Below are 16,370 nucleotides of genomic sequence, written 5' to 3' on the forward strand. Positions count from 1 at the left end.
AAGAAAGAAAGAAAGAAAGAAAACAGCAACAGAAACTACCCCAACTAAAACATAGAGGGAAAAGAAAAAGAAAAAAATATAGAAAGGGAAGAGAGCATCAGTGGGTTATGAGACAACTATGAGGTGCCTAATATACATGTAACGTGGGGCAGTAGGGAGAGAAAATTATACATGACAAGCTGTGAGACATGTGAAAACTATATATATTTTTTATACATGTGTGAAAACAATAGCCTAAACTTTTCCAAATTTGATGAAAACTACAATTTCACAGACCCAAGCAGTGGCTCAACAAACCCCATACACAAGAAACATGAAAAAATGACAACAAGGCACATGATAATCAAAACACTTAAAATAAGCGATGAAAAGAAAATCTTAAAAACAGCCAGAGAAAAAGGACCCTGGTGTAGAGAGGACCTTAGAAGCGATGCAAGCCAAGAGACAGCGTCAACATTTTTAAGTACTGAAAGAAAAAAAAAACAAAACAACTGTCAACCTAAAATTCATACCCAACCAAAATATCTTTCAAAATGAAGGCAAAATATTTTTTCAGACATAGAAAACTTGAAAGAATTTATCACCGAAAAGATCAAGAGTGAAAATAGCACGCACATGAAAACAAAAATAAGTCAAGCAACACAATACTAATATCAAAATAAAATTCAATGTAAAAAGCATTGAATGGGATCAAGTTTATCATTAACTGATGAATTCTATAATTCACAATTAAGGTTTTCCTTGTGAAGTTTTATGTGTCACACACAGTACAGTGTTAGAAAACAAAACAGCAACAGAAACAAAATCGTAGTAAGAACTATAAATATCCCTCTTTTAATCCTTAATAGACCAAGTAGGCAAAGGATAATAAGTATATATAGGTTTACATAGCTATCATTAATAAAGCCAATTTAATGGAAACAAGTCAACTTCTGTATCCTACAGATAATATTCCTTCTTTCCTAGTGTCTACAGAACATTTACAAAAATGATCATCTAAGTGGTCACAGAGAACACATCAATAGATTCCCCAAAGCAGAAATGCATAGGGCACAGTTGATTACATGTGATTATACAATGTGATGATGCAAAGTGATAAAACCAGTAATATTAAAAGTACAGGGAGGAGAAGGTGAAAAGGGAATAGGGTAGGAGAAAATTCACTACATATCTTTATATAAAACCCTGGCATCAAAACTGGACAGGGGAATAACTACAAGCCAAGCTCATTAACAGAAAAGTTTGTTTACTTTAATCTCTTTTGGGTTTAGTGCATCATAAGAGTGATGCATTGAAGAAACTGAGTTACTGGTCCAATCACACTGAGGACAAGATCCTAGACTATGGTAAAATTACCATCAGAAAGATATTTCCCAAGATCTCCCTCGGCTCTCCTCCAGTCAAGACCAACCCCGGTGACACACAGATCAACTGTACTTCCCTCTACAAGTGACAAGGAGTGGTGGGACATAAACCTGGAAAGGCCAAAGGGGATGTGGACACTGGGGGCAGCACTGAAAACTTCTGAGTGACATGCTGTGATATGTGGCTAAGGAAGGTTAATCTGTTGATGGACTAAAGCAGGAGAGGGTCTGAAGTAGAAGCTAATTATAAGATTTCAACAAGCATATTCTAGGTTTAGAAGTTATGAAAGTAAGAGTGGGAATGGAAAATAGAGAGGTAGGACTGATGAGACTGACAGAATTGGTAGGCAGGAAGATGTAGAAGTAATAATGCAAGGTACAAATGATATCATCAAGAAAGTGAATAGATAACCCACACAATGGAAGAAAACATTTGCAGATCATATAACAAACGAGTGACTTGCATCCAGAATACCCAAAGAACTCTTACAATTCAATAATAAAAAGATAACCCAACGGAAAAATGGACAAAGGATTTGAATAGACATTTCTCCAAAGATAGACAAATAACCAATTTACATATAAAAATCGCTCAATATCATTAGTCATTAGGGAAATGCAAATCAAAACCACAAAATACTTTTCACCTACTAGAATGGCTGTGATAAATAAGACGGACAATAACAAGTGTCAATTAGGATATATAGGGATTAGAACTCTTATACATTGCTGGTGGGCATGTAAATGGTACAGCTGCTGTGGAAAACAGTTTGGCAGTTCCTCAAAAAGTTAAACACAGAGTTACCATGTAATCCAGCAATTCTACTCCTAGGTATACCCAAGAAAAATGAAAACACGATCTCCACACATGTTCATGAATGTTCGTAATAGCACTATTCATAAAAGCCAAAAAGTGGAAACAACCATAATGTCCATCAACCGATGACTGGATAAACAAAATCTGGTATGTCCATAGAATAGAATATTATTTGGCAATAAAAAAAAAGAATGAAGTACTGATAGAAGTGACAACATAGCTGGCCCTTGAAAACCTTATGTTAAATGAAAGAAGCCAGACACAAAAGGCCATATCTTGTATGATTCCATTTATATGAAATGTCCAGAATAGACAAATCCATAGAGACAGAAAGTAGATTAGTGGCTGCCAAAAACTAGGGGTAGAACAAATGGGGAGTGACGGCTAATTGGGTTTCTTTAGGCAGGACAAAGGTTCTAAACTTAGATTGCAGTAATGGGTATACAAACCTGCGAATATATTAAAAAACTCAATTGCTTACGAATTATATCTCTACAAAGGTGTTTAAAAAATAGAGTGGCCGGACATGGTGGTTCGCATCTGTAATCCCAGCACTTTGGGGGGCTGAGGTGGGAGGATCACTTAAGGCCAAGAGTTCAAGACCAGCCTGGGCAACATAGTGAGACCCCATCTCTATAAAAAGAAATTTAGCCAGGTGTGGTGGCGCACATCTACAGTCCCAGCTACTCAGAAGGCTGAAGTGGTAGGATCGCTTGAGCCCAGGGGTTTGAGGTTACAGTGAGCTATGACAACACCACTGTACTCGAGCCCAGGCAACAGAGAGAGACCTCGTATCAAAATAAATAAATAAATAAAAAGTAAAAATTAGAGTAACACAAGGTAAACTGAGGTACCAATGCTGACCTTGAAGTTTCGTGACTGGGTGACTAGGAAAATGTCATCGTTAAAAGGAATAACAACAGCAACTACTATTTATTAAATACAGAAGATGTTAAACATAAAATATTAAGCAGAAGATGAAGTACAACATATTGAAGACTCCCTGAACTAGATGACTTCCAAGATTCCCTTGATGAGCTTAATAGTAGCCACTATTTATTATTCAGTTGAGAAACTGATATCAAGTTTTACACACTATTTAAAAATAGATTAAACATTCTAAAAACACAAATGACAGCAATATAATAGGGAAATGGACCCACCAGCTACTTGTCTTGAAGTCCTCCAGAGATCTCTTTTAATCAGAACATAAGGTAATCTGCATGCTTACTGTAGAATGCACATTTAAATGTAGTAAATGTTGCTTCAGTAATTTAAAGTCTGGCACAAACATACAAAACTAACCAACACCCCATGCCTACCAAAATTCTTTTTTTTAATAGATGGGGTCTTGCTATGTTGTCCAGGCTGATTTTGAACTCCTGGCCCAAAGTGATCCTCCTGCCTCAGCCTCTCGAGTAGGTGGGACTACAGGTGCGAGCCACCGCAGCCCCCAAAATTCTTTACATTAGTCAATGCTTGACAGTACACAAAGTACACTTACGTAAACCCGAGTCTTGCAACACCCCTGTATCATCATACTTATTTTAAAGATGAGTGTATTCAGATGAAAAGATCTCAGAAGTGGTGTGTCAGGATTCAAACAGAAGTGTAACTCCAAATCTAGTATTTTTCTAAGTTAAAAAAATCACTTAGCAGAAAAATTTCTCTGAAATTAAATGCTCTATCAGTGCAAAGTATGGCAGTGACTGGCCTTAAAATGTGCAACATCTCCTCTTCAGAAGGGAAGAAGTAAAAAATCTTCTGGTCTAGAGCAATTAAAAACCTTGACAAACTACATTATTATTTTTGCTGAAAGAGAAATGATTACAGTAAATAATTTTAAAAATTGTATTATGAGCAAGTTTATAGCTTACCTAATGCAATATTGTATTCTTGGGATAAAGTTCCTTATGCCATGGCCATCAAAAAGCAATATAATGAATGAGGAAGAGGGACTCATTTCAGTTTTGCTTCAAATTAAAATCATATTGACTTCTGAAAGGAAAAATCATGGTGAAAACGTAAGAGATCCTGGTGCCATTCCCTGTGTACGTGTGCCTCGCTAAAAAACACCACACGTGTATATGTTAGTAGCAGAAAAATAATCAATTTTGGTTATACTAACTTTCATTCTGCAACTTATTAGCTTCTGCCTTTGTATTTCTTTGAAATAAAACTTATTTAGTAATAATTTTAGATTTACAGAAAAGTTGCAAAGACAGGGAGTTCCCATATACTTCCCATCCAGTTTCCTTCAATGTTAACATCTTACATTACTATGGCACATTAGTTAAAACTAGGAAACCAACATGGTCAATGACCATGCAATTTTGCAGAATGAAAATATCCTTTGGAAAAGTGCTTTTGGTCTCCTGCCCATTGTCAATCAGCATCCCTATATTTTTTTCTAATTGGAACACTTTGGCCACAGAACTTAGTAAAACTTATTTTAAGACTTTTAAAAAACATGCCACCTACTTTACGAAGTTTGGTTCAAGACTGCCTTCAATTTTAAGCCACAGCTGAATGTTTTACTTAAAAACTTCCAGGGCAAACATTCCACTGTGGTAAAATCTGAGATTTAAAAGAGAAGGTATTGTTCTAATCCTTCATGTATCAGTCATCCTGCCATTACACTTCAATAAAGCCAAGGAAATGTTTTAAACTGCACCTTCCTATGTATTAGAATTTCAGGATCAGAAGCTCAAATCAAGAAAGCAGAAAGGAGAAACAGCATTCCTTTCATGAAATTAACTACATACCAACAAATAATTTTTTTTTCCTTAATATGTTACAAATAAGACAAAAGTCTCTTCTATTCTAATTGCAAATATAAATAAGGTGAAAAAGAAAAGTTCATGAAAATGATACAGAGACTAGTAATTGATTTTAAGACACGCATTTCTTCATATTTTAATATTTCTGGAATTAGGACAAGATCATCAGGTGGAAGTTTTTTAATAGTTGTCACTGCCTGAGATAATGATAGAGCACTTTTGAGAGCTTCATCAGTGTTGTTTTTTAATCAATGTTTTTGATGGCACAAAGGATGACAATTGTGGAAAAACCATCAACACAACTCTGAATTGAAAAGTATACAGAAGAGTAGGACTTGGAATGTTAAGAAGTTTAATGAACACTTTAACCAATTTATTCTTATTTTTCCTTTCTATATATGCATGAGAATACACATTGACATCATTTTTAGAATGTCTAAGTCTAAAAGTGTTTTCAATAATAAAATAAAAAGTCTAAAAGGTAAGAAAGCATTATATCATTGCTTAATTGGTAGTGTTTTTCTCTTCCTTGGTCATACATAAAATAATTGATGGCATCTAGGATTCAATGAAATATGGTAGTACTTCATCGGCTACATCAGTTTGCCTTTACGGTAGTTTAGCAAGCTTAAAGGCAAACTAATAGCCTGAGTAGGAGAACGTAAAACAAAAACAAAGGCATCCTCCATAAGAAAACACAAGAAATACATAATTTTGCATCATGATAATAAAAGGGCTACTTTTCCTACCTTACCAATTTTTCTCCACGTGAAGAGTAAAATCATTCTCAAGTTTCCTACTTATGCAGCAGATTCTTGCACTGATTCCAAGAAAGGAGGAAGGAAGAGCGCCAGGGTGGGAATCTGCTGCAAGCAGAAATCTTGAGGAAGATTTTAGCTAAATTCATTTAACTAAACTTCTTTTCTAAGGACCTCAGCTTTACCCACTGCTATGAAGAGAGTTGGCATCAACTAACATAGATTCAACTAAATGGTCCTAACAGCTCCAGAATGAGTTTGTTAAAAATCCCATTTAAAAAGAGCTTTTTGATTTCAGGAGTCTCCAATGAGATTTTTTTGTTTTGCTTTTTTGTACTGTGTAAAATATATGCAACATAAAACTTAAAAACTTGCCATTATAACGATTTTTAGGTGTAGAATTCAGTGGCATTAAGTATATTCACAATGTTGTGCTACCATCACCACAACTGCACTTCCAGAACTTTTTCATCATCCCCAAAACTCTGTATCCGTTAAACAGTAACTCCTCCTCTCAACCCCTGGTAAACCATATTCTTCTTTCTGCCTCCATGGATTTTTCTATTCTAGGTACTTCATTTAAGTGGTCTCAAACAATACTCGTCCTTTTGTGTCTGGCTTACTTCTCCAGTGGTACTTTTGTAAAGCAAAGAATAAATCCCTAATTATTAGGTCTCTCATAATTTAAGTGAACATACCGACAATCTCTGAACTAAGCGTGCAATTCTCCCAGAAATCCTGCTACTGTTTCAAGAGCCCCAAGGGAGAAGATCTCACAGCCTGACCCTTCCTAAGCCCATAGATAGACCTGGTTAAACAGATGTGATTCAAAGTACAGGCTCCTGAGAGCCATGGAGGCCATACTGGGGAAAGTGGATAGAGCAAAGGGATGTGGGGAGCTGTGCAGGCCTGAAAAACCACAGGCAAGAAAAGGCTAAGATGCATCAAGTTGTTTGGCCCTGAGATGGGCCTCCTGTCTGCCTGCCAAGGCGCTCCTCCACCCTGACACTTAGGTTGGGCGACACCTGTCAACGGTTGAGGCCAGACTGCGGTCGAGTCACTGAGAATGTCACCAGTGCAGGGAGCTTCACAGGGTCATGAGTCACCTTCCATGGCTCAGAGGTCCGGACAGGCCTGCCCCGCCCAGACAAACCCAGTTAGGCCAGAAACAAGAGAGAAGGACGAGAGAAAGACCATATTGGCAGAAAGAGAGCAACAGACAGATAGCCAAAAAGCCGGAATGACAGGGCCTAAATGAGAGACAGGGCTGAGTATCACACACAGAAGCAAGGTGGAGACAGAAATAATGACAGGATCCAGATACACAGAGGTATCTCGAGACAATAAGTGGAGAAATACTAAGTGGACAGGGGCTGAGTTGAGAGCCAAAAAGACAGGTCACAACAGGTGACAGAGACGGCAACAGAAGTGAACAGAGAAGATACCAGCTTAGTCCAGACACAGCCCTTCTACTGGCCTCGGCCGGGCCTTGCGCACGGGTGTCTCGAACCCAAGGCCGCCAAGCCGCGAGCACCTTGCGCCCCGAAAGGCCAACGGACGGACGGGGGCGGGATCTCTAAGCGCAGTGGCCGGCCGAGCTGCGCCGCCGCGGGGTGACCTTGGGCTAGACGCTGCTCTAGGGACCTTGGAGTCGCGGTCTGCGCGCTGGCTGGGCTGGAGACGGAAGGAGTCGGATCTGGGGCACCGGGACTCCAACCACCGGCGCGCGGCTTCAGCATCCCGGTCGACCGAATGGGCCCAGAGGGATCGGCGGCGCGCGCGCTGGGGCCTGCGGAGAAGTCCTTAACGCTCCCCACTGGCTTCTCCTCCCCTATCCTTGCCGCCCGTTGTCCCGACCCCACTTTACCTGCCAAGGGCTCACCGCTCACATCCCCAACCCAAGGGATCTTCTCCGCCGCCGGCGCCAGGCCTGTTCAAGCCGTCGCCGCCGCGACAGACTCTGCCTGCGCCTCCCGCCCCCGGAAATGCTTCCCGGTCCCGCCCCCGAAACTGCCAGTGCTTCCGGGGGTGCGTCAGAGAGAAAGCCGTGTGCGCATGCGGGACTCACATTCGGGGCTAGGCTTCGGGAGAGCTCGCGCCTGCGCAGTACAGTCTGTAACGGGTCAGTCAGGTTTAAGGGACTGACTGCTCTGTTGGAAGTGAGCGAGCCGATGCTAAATTCGAAACCCTTTTTAAACCTTGACCTATCTCAGCTTGCCTAGCGGAGACTGTGTCAAAATCCGTTTTTGTCTCCAAACCGCATCCATCCTGCGGTTTGGCATGTAGTGGATGATCAGGAAATGTTCGTTGAAAGGACCTGTCCACTTCTGTGTAGCTGGCATTGTGCTGGGCATCAGGGTCGCAAGGGTGGCAAAGATGGTGGGACAGGAACGCTTCCTCTATCCTGCAATTCTCCCACCCTCAACAACCCTCCCTACCTCTCCCTCCTCTTCCCCACGTTAGTGTAGAAGAGAAAAAGGTCTGTAGTGGTGGGACTTGAGCCTCTTACCTGTGGATCTCTCTAGAGACCAGATCTCCTTTGTGAAAGAGCTAATTCACAGTAACCTGAGATCCAGGCAGCAGCAGGGATTTATTTGCTAAGAGTGGCTTCTGAATTTAGGCTGGATGCTCTCACCAGACCAGACCCGCCGTGTCTATATTATTAATATTTCGGTCTTAGCTCAAACTGCCCAGTTTTCCGGCTGTTGTCTTTCTTCTTGGGCTTCAGAACACGGGAGTATTCAGAGAGGAGGATGAGACTCTCTGCGGGGATTCTACAAGAAAGTTCTGGGAAACAAAACCAAAGAAAACAAATATGGAAGTACAGAAATGGGGATGAGTGTAGCACAGTTTGTCAAAGATGTTGCTGGAAGGGTATATGCTCCAGTCTTTTTTTTAACCCAACTGTGGCACAGGCCCTCAACCAAAGCCTCCAAGAATTCCTACAGATAGAGTCTTCTAGTAATTCCCCTCCCTCTTTTGGCTCCCTTTTAAAAACCTCATTTTGTTCAGGTAATAGAGGAGATCCTTTGATCTCAGGGGAGGTAGACCTTCATCTCAGTTGAAATGGATGATTCAATTGGCTCAAACTATTTCTGATAATGTCTTTCTTATTATCTAGTAATTGGACTAGGCATGGTCATGTGTCCAACTTCTTGCTAATAATAAGTAGAAATCATTGAAAATTCAGAGGTTTTTCTTTTGTTAATTAATTAATTAGCTAATTAATTAAGACAGGGTCTTGCTTTGTTGCCCAGGCTGGAGTGTAGTAGTAGGATCATAGCTCACTGTAATGTAACTTCGAACTCCTGGGCTCAAGTGATCCTCCCACCCCAGCCTTCCAATGAAAAAGTAACTTTTACAAATTCCCCTAGGACTTCTAGTTAAATGTGCTCCTTAAGTGCTTTGCCACATTTATTATCTTGCTGCTTCTAAGTGGAACTGAAACTTGGAAGTTCAGCCACTATCATGCCTATGAAGTGAGAAACAAATGCTAAGTCTGGCAAATCAGGAAGATTGAGAGAGCCTTGGTCCCATGACATTAGGCTACAGTCCCAGCTTTGGACTGCTTACTCTTAGATATTTTTTTGCTCAAGCCAAATGAACTTCTTACTTGGACTTTGTTTCCAGCAATAATGAGGACTATATATATATCCAAATATTACTGCAACAAAATATATAAAACTACCAGGAGAAATGTTGAAATATCCTTTCAAATGTATGGGTAAGCTTCTAAGAAAGTCAGGAAAATTATCTGAGGCTAGGAAGAAAGCAGGAACAGAAAGCTAGGAAGTTAGAGTTGATGTTCAGAAGTTATGCACAGGTACAGCCTGCATCTGTTCTGATTGGTTAGTGCGTGTGCTATATGTCAAATATTGTGAAAATTATCTCTGGAGATAAATAAACACTGATAGTGCTACCAGCTATAGGGGCATTTACCTGGGGTCAAGCAGGATAAGAACCAAATTGCAACATCAGGTTGGGACCCAAGTGGAAATAATATCCTCAGGGGAAGGATAATGGGGGTTGGGGGATTGGCCATTCAGAGGTGGGCAGCAAGGTAAGTTGTCTCTCTTTGCCTTGGTCTGAGTGGAGGAAGAAAACATTCCTCCAGAGGATTCATGGCCAAAGTCTGGCCATCACATGTCCACACAATTTGCATGGTCCAAAAGCCCACAAGCTGAACAGCTTAATTTAAAATGGACCTGGGTGGGTAATGCCTGTGGTACTTGGCCAAAGCAAACGCAAATTCTCTCTGGAAGAACTCACTGTCAACTCAGGTCTCAAAGAATTCCCACAGATAGGGTTCTAAACAAATATTAACTACGATCAGAAACCATAAAACCCAGGAGGACATACTCAGAGAAGACAAGCAGCAGAGGCAGATCCGCAATGACTTTAGATATTACACATTTTAGAACCGGAACATAAAATAAGCATGTTTTAAAAAACAAAGAGAGAACAAAAAGCACAAGTGAGAACGAAGATACGCTTGAAAATTACCAGGCAAATGTGAAAGGGATCCACCTAGGGGTTTCAGATATGCCTATTATAATAGTTTAAATGTGTAGCTCACTGGAAGGGTTAAATTCCAACTGAGGTACAGCTGAAGAGAGGTTGATTCATGAACTGGAAGGTAGATATGAAGAAAATTATCTAAAAGGCAACCCAGAGAGCCAAGGAAGTGGAAAAGAATGAGAAGGTCCAGCATATGCCTGTCAGTCATGTTAACAGGAGACAGTAAAGTGAATGTGGGCAAAACAATTATTAAATAATGATGGCTGAGAATTTTCCAGAATTAGTGAAAGATAAGAATCCTCTGAAAGCACAATGAATCCCAAGGAGGATAAGATAAAAAGAAAACCTAGATCCATTCTGGTGAAACTCTGCAACACTGAAGAATAAGATATGATATTAAAAGTAGATGAAGAGGAAAATCAGATAATCTATGATAGAATGACAATGATACCAACTCCTGACTTACCAATAGCAATAATGGGAGAGCTGATAATAATAGCATGAAATAATACCATTAATGAAGCAATAACATTAATGTGATGAGAGAATAACCGTTTACCTAGAATTGTATACTTAGCAATATCATCTTTCAAGAATGAAAATACAATACTTTTCAGATCAACAAAAACAAAGAGTTACTACCAACAGAACTTAATTAAAGGATCTCCTAGAAGATATATTTCAGGAAGAAATAAAATTATCCCAGGAGGAAGATCTGAGGAAAAATAAGGACTGGTGAGCAAATAAAATGGCAAACATGGGTAAATATAAACAAAAATCAAGGACAAAAACCAACAATAGCAATTTGTAATTTGTGCAATTTAAAAAGGCAAAGCCAAAATAATGGAATAATAGTATATAAAGTGTAAAAGGATTATTGAGATTAAGGTATTATGTAAGTATGTGTCAGTTATCTGTTGTATAACAGATATAAAACCTCAGAGGCATGTAACTATATTTGTTTATTGCTCACACATCTGGAGTCTGCCAGGAGTGGGTCAGGAAGCACTGCTCAGCTTGGCTAGGTTTGCTCATATGACTGGGGTATCTGGAATGGCCTTGGCTGGGGGCCTTGACTCTGCTCCATGTGCCTCTTATTCACCAGCTGGGCAGCCTGGGCAAGTTCTTGTAGCAATGGCAGAGATGAAAAAGGAAGCAAATTTAAATGCACAAGCACATTTTCTACACTCTTCTTACATGTCATTGGCCAGAGCAAGTGACATGGCTGAGTCCAGAGTTGTAGTAGGAGGGAGCTTTGAGGGTTTATGGCAAAAGGTTTGTGTATAGGAAGTGGTGAAAAATTGAAGTTATTAGTTCACTCAAGCCAAGGTCCTTCCATTGTCCATAAAAATGTTGACTAATTTTAGACTTTTAATTAAATATGAAAGTTAAAACTTGGAGGGTTACCATTGAAATAATAAAAATAGAGTTCTAAGCTAAGGCAGAAGAAGGAAAATTGCCAAATTTTTTTTAAAAGAAGGAAAGACAGAAAAGAAGGAAGGAAATAATGGCAGTAAGAGAACATAAAAGGTGGAAAAAATACAAAGCACAAAATAAAATGGAAAAATTCAAATATATCAGTAATCACAATAAATATATATTTAAAAAACCCTAAATCTTCCAGTTAAAATACAGCTAGTAATGTTAGGTAGGTAGGTAGGATCTCTGGCTCTTCTCAGGACAAGGGCTACCTGCTTTGATGCTGTCTCAAGCAATTGCTCCACCTGGGAAGAAGGATAAGGGTGGGTACTCCATTTGTTGTTGCCACCCCATTAATCCTATCCTGATCAACTGCTACACCTGGGGAAGGAGGACATACTTTATCAATCCAGGAACTCCCCAGCCCAGGCATGGTAGGATTTAGAAACTGACCTAGACTAACCTAAGGGTAATTCTCATGCCATTAGGTTGAATCTGCATTGTGGTTCACCGCCCCCTCCCCCGCCCAGGTGGGGTTTTGGAGAGAGAGCTTGTATATAGAATTTTGAGGACACCTGTTGATCATCTGATAACATCCCATAGCTCCTGAGAGCCCACTCCCAGACTAGGCTAATGAAAGGAAACAATCCGAGAATTGGGAGACCTGTTTTAGTCTACAATAAAGAGCTGCTCATGTGAAACTGCTTCCTGCCTGAGGTTATTCCATCGCATTGGCCCTGCTGGTGATTTTCCAAGCAAGGAGTCAATATTAATAGTCTGGACTTGACACTTTGGTGTGTCTGGTCATGCTTCAGCCAAGAGCACACCAGGAACCAAGGGAAGACTGCCACCCTGATAGTAACATGAGACTTCTTTAAAAAATCAAGATATACACTGTTTAACAACAAACATAAAGAAAATTTGAAGTAAAAGAAAGGTAAAAGAGGCTGGGCTTGGGGGCTCATGCCTGTAATCCTAGCTACTTGGAAGACTGAGGCAGGAGAGGACTCAGGAGTTTGAGACTGCAGTGAGCTGTGATGACACCACTGCACTCTAGCCTGGATGACAGAGTCAGACGCTGTCTCAAAAAAGACTCTATGCAGGTTAACTTATATTAACATTGGATAGACTGTAAAGCAAAAAGCTTTGCTACAAATATTGTGCTGGATTGTATTATTATTCCCAATAATGTGCTGGCTGTCCCTGTGAGAGGCCTGACTTCCCACCCCATGGAGGTCGGGCTTGGTCACCAAAATGTGAGTGAAGTTATGTGTGCACTCTTGAGCAGAACTTTAAGAACCATCGCTCTTTCCTGCTGACACGAGAAGAGCACCTCCAGATGGGATCGATTGTTCCTCCTGCCTGGGTCCTTGCACAAAGATAGCATAGAACAAAGAATGGGTACTGCCATAAATGACCCACAAAGGACATATAACATGAGTGAGAAATTAATCCTATTTTGTAAGCCTCTGAGATTTTGAAGGTAGGTGTGGCAAGGTGGCTTTCTTTGAGTGATAGAATATGAAACATGCATCACTTCCAGGTGGGTACTTTAAGAGCGAGTCCATGATTCATGCTACCATGCTGTTACAGCAGCCTAACTTAGCAAAAGATGACTAATACAAATAGGAGATTTTATAACGAGAAAAGGTTCAACTCACCAGGAGTACATAATAATTCTAAATTGTATCCATATAATAATATAGCTTCAAACTCTGTATAAACATTGACAGAACTATAGGAAGAAATAGATAAACTCACCATCAGAGTGGAGATTGTGGAACCCATTGGTTGCCATGGTTTGAGTGTATGTGTCCCTCCAACATTCACATGTTGAAACCTAATCACTAGGGTGCTGGTATTAGCAGGTGGGGCTTTTGGGAAGGTGATTAGGTCATAAGGGCCCCACCCTTGTGAATGAGATTAATGACCTTATAAAACAAGTTCAGGGAAGCTGTTCGCAATTTTTTTGCCCTTTTTCTCCTTCCATCCCTCCTGCCATGCGAGGATACAGCATTCAAGGAGACTTGATCTTGGACTTTCCAGTCTCCATAACTATGAGCAATAAATTTATGCTATTTATAAAATACCCAGTCTCAGGTGTTTCATTGTAACAGTACAAATGGACTAAGATGGGACATATATAGAACTCTGCATACAAGAATTGGAGAATGTGTGCCATTTTATGACATGTTTAGAACATTTATAAAACTTGCATGCTAGCACAAAGCAAATTTCAAAGAAGTGGAATCATATAGACTGTGTCTCTAACCTCAATGAAACTAAGGAATCGATGACAAAAAATAATCCAAAAATATTCTCTATATTAACAACACATATGAAAAGATCAGGTTAGAAAAGGAGATCATAATGAAAATTTAAAAATATTTATAATTGAATACTAATGGAAATACTACATTTCAAATCTGCATTGTCAGCAAAAATAGTTTTAAGAGGGAAATTTATATTCTTCAATTCTCATATGAGAGGAAGGATGTAAGTTAATGACTTAATTATTTAAAAGGTTAGAAAAAGGAAACAGTAAACTCAAGGAAAGTAAAAGGAAGGACATAAGAAAGATAAGATCATATATTAATTAGATAGAAAATTACATAGATTCAATAAGGAAGATCAATAGAGCCTAAAGTTAGTTTTTTGAAAAGACTAATAAACTGACAGACACTGGCAAAATTGATAATATATATCAAAGATATCTCTCTGTAAATCTTTATCCGTATCTATCTATCTATTGAGAAAGAATAACCTCCTTATTTAAGCCACTGTTTCGGAGATTTTCTCTTACTTTCAGCTAAATACATTTCCAACTGATAAACCAATCATAACAGAAATAGAAGGTTGTGATTTAAACCTATGACCATCTTCTAAGGAGGGTAGAATTTGCTAGAGGGAATAATCTTAGGAAGGCTATTCTGTGTAACTGAGAACCTCAATGTGTTTTCGAAATGTGTCAGCCCAGAGCTGTCTGAGATTAGGGGGCTACAGAAGCAAAAGGCAAGTGTATCAGTTAGCCATTGTTAATAATAACAACTCCCAACGTGGTGGATTAAAATAGCAATAATGTATTCTTTCTCTTTAAACTGCATCTCTAGCTGAGCATGGCTTCTCTCCGCAGTTCGAGGCTGCAATGAGCCATGATCATGCCACTGCACTCCAGCCGGGGTCACAGAGCGATCAATCAGTCAATCAATGTATAAGGATACGTATTTTTAACTTCCACACAAAGCTATGCACTCTCTTATTTGTCCTTAAACATTTGCCACTCTCTGCATTTTTTTGTCTTGCCACTTTTGAAGGACACGCTGGCTTTCTTCCACATGCCCCTCTCTCAGATCCTCTCTGCCTCCCCACCCCTGTGTCCTGGGAGGCCGACTTATATGGGCTCCTCTGTCTGCTGGCTTCCAGCTGGTGTGGCCCCTAGGAGCCCCAGAGGAGATTGGAGGGGGGAGAGTTGCACTTGCAGGCTGATTTCCCTTCCAGTGGAGTCACTATGGGCTGGCTGCATCCCTGGACCACAATCTCAGCTCAATCAGTTGCTCTCTCTCTCCAGGCCCCTCCCTGCATCCCTTCTGACTTAGGGTGGTAACAGCTCCGCAGTGTTAGCAGCGCTTGGGGTACTGAATCATTCATTCCTGGTTGCTTTCCCTAAACTCTGGCCATAGCTTTGTAAATAATCCCAATACTAAACTTTCCTCAATTACCCAGCTTGAATGTGCCATCTGTTTCCTGCTGGCACCCTGAATGATGTCTATGCAGTCAGGAGATGTTTTTCTACCCAAAGAAAAGGCAATAGCTCACATGCACCAAAAAACAGGGTTTTTTCTTTTTCTTTTTTTTTTGAAACAGGGTCTCGCTCTATTGCCCACGCTAGAGTGCAGTGGTGTCATCATAGCTGGCTGCGACTTCCAACTCTGAGGCTCAAGCGATCCTCCTGCCTCAGCCTCCCAAGTAGCTGGGCCTATAGGCATGCACCACCATGCCCAGCCAATTTTTAATTTTTTTAGAGAGGGGGGTCTCACTATTGCCCAGGCTGGTCTCGAACTTCTGGCCTCAAATGATCCTCCCACCTGGGCCTCCCAAAGTGCTAGGATTACAGGTGTGAGCCACTGTACCCAGCCAAAAAACAGGCTTTGAATGTGAGGGAGGCAGTGGAGAATGGTAGGGATTGTGACAAATGGAAAGCACGTGACCTTTCATACTCCAGCCTTTTGTTGCCATGACAACAACAGTCCAGCGTTGTCAGTTCTTCCTGTTTTTCAAGAATGGCAAAACATCCAGATTTTTAAGTGAGATCCCCTGATTTTTAAATGTTGGCTCAAATTTTTCAAAATTTTGCCTGGTGTGAGCTAGGCAGACAATCAGGTGGCAGAACTTGGTCCTGGGATCACCAGTTTTCAGTCTCTGCTCTCAGCACACAGTCTGCAGCCAAGCCCCAAACCCTGCATGGTAAGAGGAGCCTACGGGAAGGATCGTGGGTGTGTAGGCCATTGGCGAGACCCTCAGGGCCCTGCAACTGCAGTGGAGCAGCCTGGCCATGCCACCTCTTCCACAAAGGCTCAGTGGCGGAGCCCACAAGCTCATGCCCCCATGCCGCTGCTCTGGAGCCTGCAGCCTTGCCGTGCCTGCCTGGTCCATCATGTCTAATATGGGTGTCAGCAGAAAGTAAATTAAATCTGCAAGGATGCAATTTGCAAAC

At 40.6% G+C, this 16,370-nt stretch overlaps 1 protein-coding gene across 1 annotated transcript in view; it reads right to left on the bottom strand.

Annotated features, from left to right (window-relative positions):
- The window catches only part of ZBTB43 (zinc finger and BTB domain containing 43), a 23,343-nt gene extending 15,612 nt beyond the window's left edge, over positions 1-7,731 (bottom strand). Inside the window, exon 1 of the mRNA XM_012639881.1 lies at positions 7,587-7,731. The gene's annotated coding sequence lies outside the window, so the exon portion shown is untranslated. The remainder of the gene's footprint in view (positions 1-7,586) is intronic.
- Between the last annotated feature and the right edge of the window lie 8,639 nt (positions 7,732-16,370).

The sequence above is a fragment of the Propithecus coquereli genome, unplaced genomic scaffold (assembly GCF_000956105.1).
Source record: "Propithecus coquereli isolate 6110/MARCELLA unplaced genomic scaffold, Pcoq_1.0 Scaffold142, whole genome shotgun sequence".
Classification (NCBI taxonomy): Eukaryota; Metazoa; Chordata; class Mammalia; order Primates; family Indriidae; genus Propithecus; species Propithecus coquereli.